We start from the raw sequence: 6,032 nt of genomic DNA, 5'->3' as shown, positions 1-6,032 counted from the left end.
TATATAAAATAAAGCTTTAAAATGTGTCATTTAATGTGTTTTTCATAAACCAAGTAACCTAGTTGAATCCATCCAGGACTTCTGTATACTGAAATGATTCACAAATCTAAATGAGTTTCACTGTGAAGCCTTCCTCAGAAGAACCCTGCCTTCCTCATTTCAAAACCATAACACAGGCCTGGAAAAGACAGCTCAGCAGCTAAAGGCACTTGCTGCCAGCCCTAACAATCTGAGTTCAATCCCCAGAACACATTCGGTGGAAGGCGAGGACTGATTCCCCTAAGTTTTCCTTTGTCTGCAGTGTACGCGCACGCACACACACACAAATAAAAATATAATTTAAAAAATTCAACCCCCAAATATAGCAAAAAATTCCCAACTGTTCCAAAATTCTGTTAAAGTCATTGGTCCTGTGGTAAGTGTGGCATTTGATTTTAACTCTCTACAACCTTGTGCCTTGAGAATAACAAATAGTTTAGGATTAACCTCTCATTCTCTTTAAATATTTGCAATGTGTAGTTTCAACAAAAAGGTCACCTAGAATTAATCAGTCCTAAAAATAGTCTTAAAGTCTCCCTGAAAATTTCCAGGCAGAATTTTAAAAACTTACTGGTTTGTCAGTAACTCAAAAGAAAGAAAGAAAAGAAAAGTGGGCAGCTCCACATCCACAAGCTCTTTTTTTTTTTTTTTTTTTTTTTTTGAGACAGGGTCTCAGTGCCACCTTTGGTGGCTTCCTTTTATTTTACTTTAGTCTTATTATTTTAAAGCAGGATCTAATATAGTGCAGGCTGGCTTTGAACTTGCTGTGTTGCTTAAACTGGCCTTGAACTCATGATCTCCTACCTTAGCCTTCTAAGTGTTGGAATTACAGGCCTGTGGCACCACACCCAGGTTCATTTTTTTTTTTTAAACAAAGATTTCCCAAGTGTTGTGTATGTTCTCAGGATCCCACTAAGTCCTGAGCTTATAAAGGTGAATTAGAGAACAGTGGACAGGAAAGGTTTCTAAAAGGTAAGAGCGTTTACTGTGAGAGCAGGAGGGACCTGATTTCAAATCTCCAGCTCCAGCCAGACATGTAACAGCCAGACATGGTCCAGTGTGCCTGTAACTGAAAATTTGGTTTGGTTGTCAGAGACAGGCAGATCCCAGGAGTTCACTGGTCAGCCAGCCTAGCTGAAACAGATGGGCTTCAGGTTGAATAAGAGACCCTGTCTCAGAAAACACATGGGGGGGGAGGTGGAGAGACAGAGACAGAGAGAGACAGAGAGTGGAGGTTCCTAGAGGGGTAAAAGCAGAAACTCCTGAAGTAGAAGTGTGTTCAGGTTAGTGTTGCAGGGAGGTTTGAAGATGGGCAGGAATGGAGAGGAGGACTAGAAAAAGGATGAGTATCAGCAAGAGAACTAAAATATCTCATCACATTCTTGTTTGTTTTGTGGAGATAGATCTCCAGCTGGCCTGGTACTATGTAAACCAAGCCGGCATTAGACCTGTTAAAATCTTCTAGCTTCATCTTCCCAGCTGCTGGGATCATTGACCTCTTAATTTAAATGTGTGGCAAGAATGTCCTTGCCAGGTGTGGTTCTTTGATCTCGGGTTTCCCATCTTCAGGACCACAAACCATTACATTTCTGGTTATTAGAATGATCCAGTTTGTGATATTCTGTTATAGCACACAAAATGATCAGGGTGGTCTCAGAAGGCTTGATGTCTTTAAGAACCTTCTGGATTTAAGGACTCATTGTAGAGACTGATTGCTCTCAGAAGCCATCAATCAGTAAACACACAACTAACCAAATTCATGAGCTTCAATACTACAACTTTTTTTTTGACATTCCTAAAAAATGGAAGAATGAGGAGGAAGAGAAGGAGAAGGACAAGGGAGGAAGAAAGGAACAAAAGGAGGAAGAGAGAAGGAGATTTAAAAAGAGAGAGATTTGAAAATAAGAAAAATTAGCCAGGCACGGTAACTCACACTTGTAATCCCAGCTACTTGGGAGGCTGAGGTAGGAAGATTGGAAGTTTAATGCCTAACAGGGGTATATACGAAGTTCAAGTCTAGCCTGTGAAACTTAGTACCTAAAAAGTTGGGGTGGGGGGAATTGCTGGGAAAGCAGCTCAGATAATAGTGTGCTAAGCTAGTCCTCAACATCTCAGAATTTGTTTTTTACAGAATAATACATACTTAAATTTATCTTCTTGAATATCATGTCTTTTAACTTTTGAACAACTTGTTCCTACTACCTAGGAAGTATTCAGTATTTCATTGCAGTCGTTTGACTTATCTAGCATCTTAATGTGAAGGTCGGTTTTACATTCATTTCAACCTTTGTTTTCTTACAGATCAAAATATTTGTTTTGGCTATATTAAGGGAGATTTCCCAGAAAAATTTCCTTGGTTGTTCATAAGTTAGTTTGTTTCCTGTCTCTAACTCTGGAGACAATTCAAGAAAAGATCAACTGTAATCTCTGCTTTTGGTTTGTTTTCCATTTCCTGGTATTTGGAACCAGGTTTGCTGTTAGCTCTCACGTGAGAGACAGATGCTTGATAAATGTATGGTAATCTGATTTAATGCATAAAAAGTGCTTGACGAGCTAAACAGTATAGTTAAACTGGCAAAATTTGCCTCAGATTGCCTTAGCCTGTGCCTGGATGTTTACCACAATCCAGAAAGTACTATATGACCCTGACAAATGAGTCACTGTAGTCTACCCACAAAGGCACAGAGATAAACATAGCTGAGTGCCAGGAGGGGCAGCATTGTCTCCATCTCAAGACCCTGTGTTTTCCGACCCATTCAGCCTTCTGGATAAATACATCACCAGTTCCCATCATTCCATTTGCTCTCAGATTCATCCAAATGCAAACAATCTGATTCTGACCCTGCCCAGATTTGAATCATTAAAGACATAAAGGTGAATTTACTGCTAAATGTCTGAGAGAACACCATGAGGTTAGCGGAGGCTTCTTGGTGCTTGTTCCAGCAGAACATTGGCGTCTTTGTCCCTCCCGAGTCTCTGGGGCTTGGCCCTGGCCTCTTCTTGGGTAACGTGTTGCTCTTTGACATACTGGGCACCAGCCAGGTCTGGTTCTCAACCCCCGCCCCCGAAATGAGTTATGCCCTTTGAGCGGCCCCAACACGGGGATGCATACAGTGACTCCCTGTCCTCAGCAGTCAGGCTTCCAGAATGTTCCCTGCCAGTTTTGTGAATCTAATACCTGATATAAAATTTCTAATTACAGACACAAAATTCTCTCTCCTAGGAGATCTGAAACTGCATGCTATGCTCTTTCTTAGGGCCTTTTATTTTCACTGGAAAGCCCTTGCCAAACACTGCATTTCACTCTGTCTGATCCAGGCCTTTTATCTGTTCTCAACCAGACAAGCACAAAATGCTTCATTTTTCTGGCTGCCCAGGCAATCCATTTCCAAGATCTGCTTGTGCACAATGCTCCTGCCACACCAGTGTGCTCTGCAAAGTGCCCCAGAGGTATTTCTCAGGTTCTGGCAGAGCCACTGGGACTTAACAATGTCCTTACAATTTCAGAGTGTTTGGACAACTGGATTTGAGAAGTGTCAGTGGCTCATCTCTAAGGCTTTACACCAACCCACAGAGCAGTGGATGCCAGATTTCAGTGTGGAGTGGTGGATTTATGGAATGCAAACATCATTTGGCAAGGGCCTATTTGACAGATGCATATTTAAATGTTTGCTGAACAGCTTTTTGACTTGTTTGTCTTCTGAAGTGTTAGTAACTTCAGATCCCTGACGTGAGTAAAGAACCTGGCCGACAAAATGGCCCAAGTCCAGAGATTATAAAACTTTGTGCAATCATGTTGTATTCCAAATAATGTTGGAAATATTTGCAGTCCTGTATGGTATGTTCCCCCAGAGACCTAGGTAGGTTCAAAGAAGCCTCAGAAAACAGAGAGAAAGAAAGGCCATTGGTCCTGCCTCTGCCCTAAGCCATCAAAAAGGGTCAAAGTCAGAGATAGAGAGAGATGAAGCATTCTGGAGAAACATCCAGAGCAGAGCAGGCCACACAGGACCCTTTGCTGATGGACCTTTGGCTGGATTGTTTGTTTGTTAATTTGTTTGTTTGTTTTTTTTTTGGTATTTTTGAGACAAGGTCTCCCTGTAGCCCCAGCTGGCCTGGAACTCGATATGTAGACCAGGCTGGCCTTGCACTCACAGAGCTCCACCTGCCTCTGCCTCCTGAGTGCACCACCACACCAGCTTGAAAATAATTTTCTCAACGGAAGAGTTCAAATAGATAGAAATCTTGTGTCCAACTTTGAGCTCAAGCCTTCCTGTTCATTTAACCATCCAGCACATTTATTGAGCTACTATGAGCCTAAGGACACAGATATAGATTCTCGTGTTACAACACAGGATGACCCAGATGATTCCTGTGTTACAACAGAGGATGACCCAGATGATTTCCTGCCTTTCTAGAGCTCATTTCCTAACGAGGTAGGCAGAGCATTAATGAGTAAATATACCAGATAATTTTAGTTTATGTAACTAAGATGAAGAAGGGAGACCACATTACAGAGAACTGCCACAAAGGCCTTCTTTAAGGAGTGTGATGTTTTGGCTAAAAACCAAGGGATGAAAAGGAGGACTCAGAAAGGCTCTGACATGGTGATGACTGGAGGGTCCTTGAGGAGCCAAGGAACATAGTAAGCGAGAACAGAGGGGACAGGCTGAGCACTGGACAGAGGCCACACAGCAAATCATGGCAGGGTTGGTATTTTATTCTTACTACAATGGGGGGCTGAAAGGACAATGGGTTGCTTTGAGTGGAGCCTCATGGGAGAGCTATACCCTGGACAAGTTATTTCATATCCAGGGTCACTTTGTTCAATTCACAAGGAGAGATCGAATTACAGTGCTGAAGATTTAATGAAGTTGCCTTCCTGGACCACAGCCCTTGCTAAGGGATGCCTCTCTATTTAAAGGTCTGCTAAAGGTATATCAATTAGAATTCAGATGCATGTAAATGTCATGAACTGCTCTACTTTTGATACTAAATATTAATTATCAACAGTGAGAGCTTACCTGATCTATTAAATATTTACTAAATCCTTCTTACGTGGTAGGGGGACAGTAATCAGTAAGAAAGACACAGTCCTGACTACACGGTGCTTAAAACCTACCAAAATGACTGACAAATAGACAAAGCATAAATTAGTTTGCTATGATAGGGAAAGTGCCATGGAAGTACGTATCAGTGTAAGCAAGTAGCCTGTTAAAGGAAGACTTCCTGCAAGAAGTAATGTGTACACTGAACTCAAGATTAAATACTAGAAGAAGATGACCAGTAGTCATGGAAAAGGAAGAGTTCTCCAAATGGAAAGAATGAAACTCTGACTTCTCTGACCATAGAAATTTTTTGCCTTTGACAAAATAAAAGGGCCCACATACAACAGCATGAGAGAGTGTAGCTGGTATATTCTAAGCAACAGATAATTTCATTATGATGGGAAGAAAAGAGAAAGACTGAGAAGTAAGAAATGATGCTGGAAATTAGGATGTTCCCAGGGGCCAAGTCATGAGGTTAGAGAAGTACCTTGTAAGGATGTTAAGGTAACTGTATTCTGACATGGTGACAATGGGAATCTCTGAGGCCACAGAAATGAATTGGGAGTAGGAAGATGAAACTCGGATAGTCTTTAGAAGGCATTTAACTAGTATAGGTGAGCTATGTTAGCAAATATGACCAAAGTATTTGCCACGAAGATGGAGCGTAATTAACTGATTACAGATATCTAGGTAAGGATGTTAAGGTAACTGTATTCTGACATGGTGACAATGGGAATCTCTGAGGCCACAGAAATGAATTGGGAGTAGGAAGATGAAACTCGGATAGTCTTTAGAAGGCATTTAACTAGTATAGGTGAGCTATGTTAGCAAATATGACCAAAGTATTTGCCACGAAGATGGAGCGTAATTAACTGATTACAGATATCTAGATCCTGGGATTTAAAAGATGAGCTGGCGTCGCGGGGGGGGGGGGGGGGGGGGGGGGGG

Source organism: Nannospalax galili, unplaced genomic scaffold (genome assembly GCF_000622305.1).
Source record: "Nannospalax galili isolate Female #2095 unplaced genomic scaffold, S.galili_v1.0 scaffold388, whole genome shotgun sequence".
Classification (NCBI taxonomy): Eukaryota; Metazoa; Chordata; class Mammalia; order Rodentia; family Spalacidae; genus Nannospalax; species Nannospalax galili.
This window is presented reverse-complemented; position numbering follows the sequence as displayed.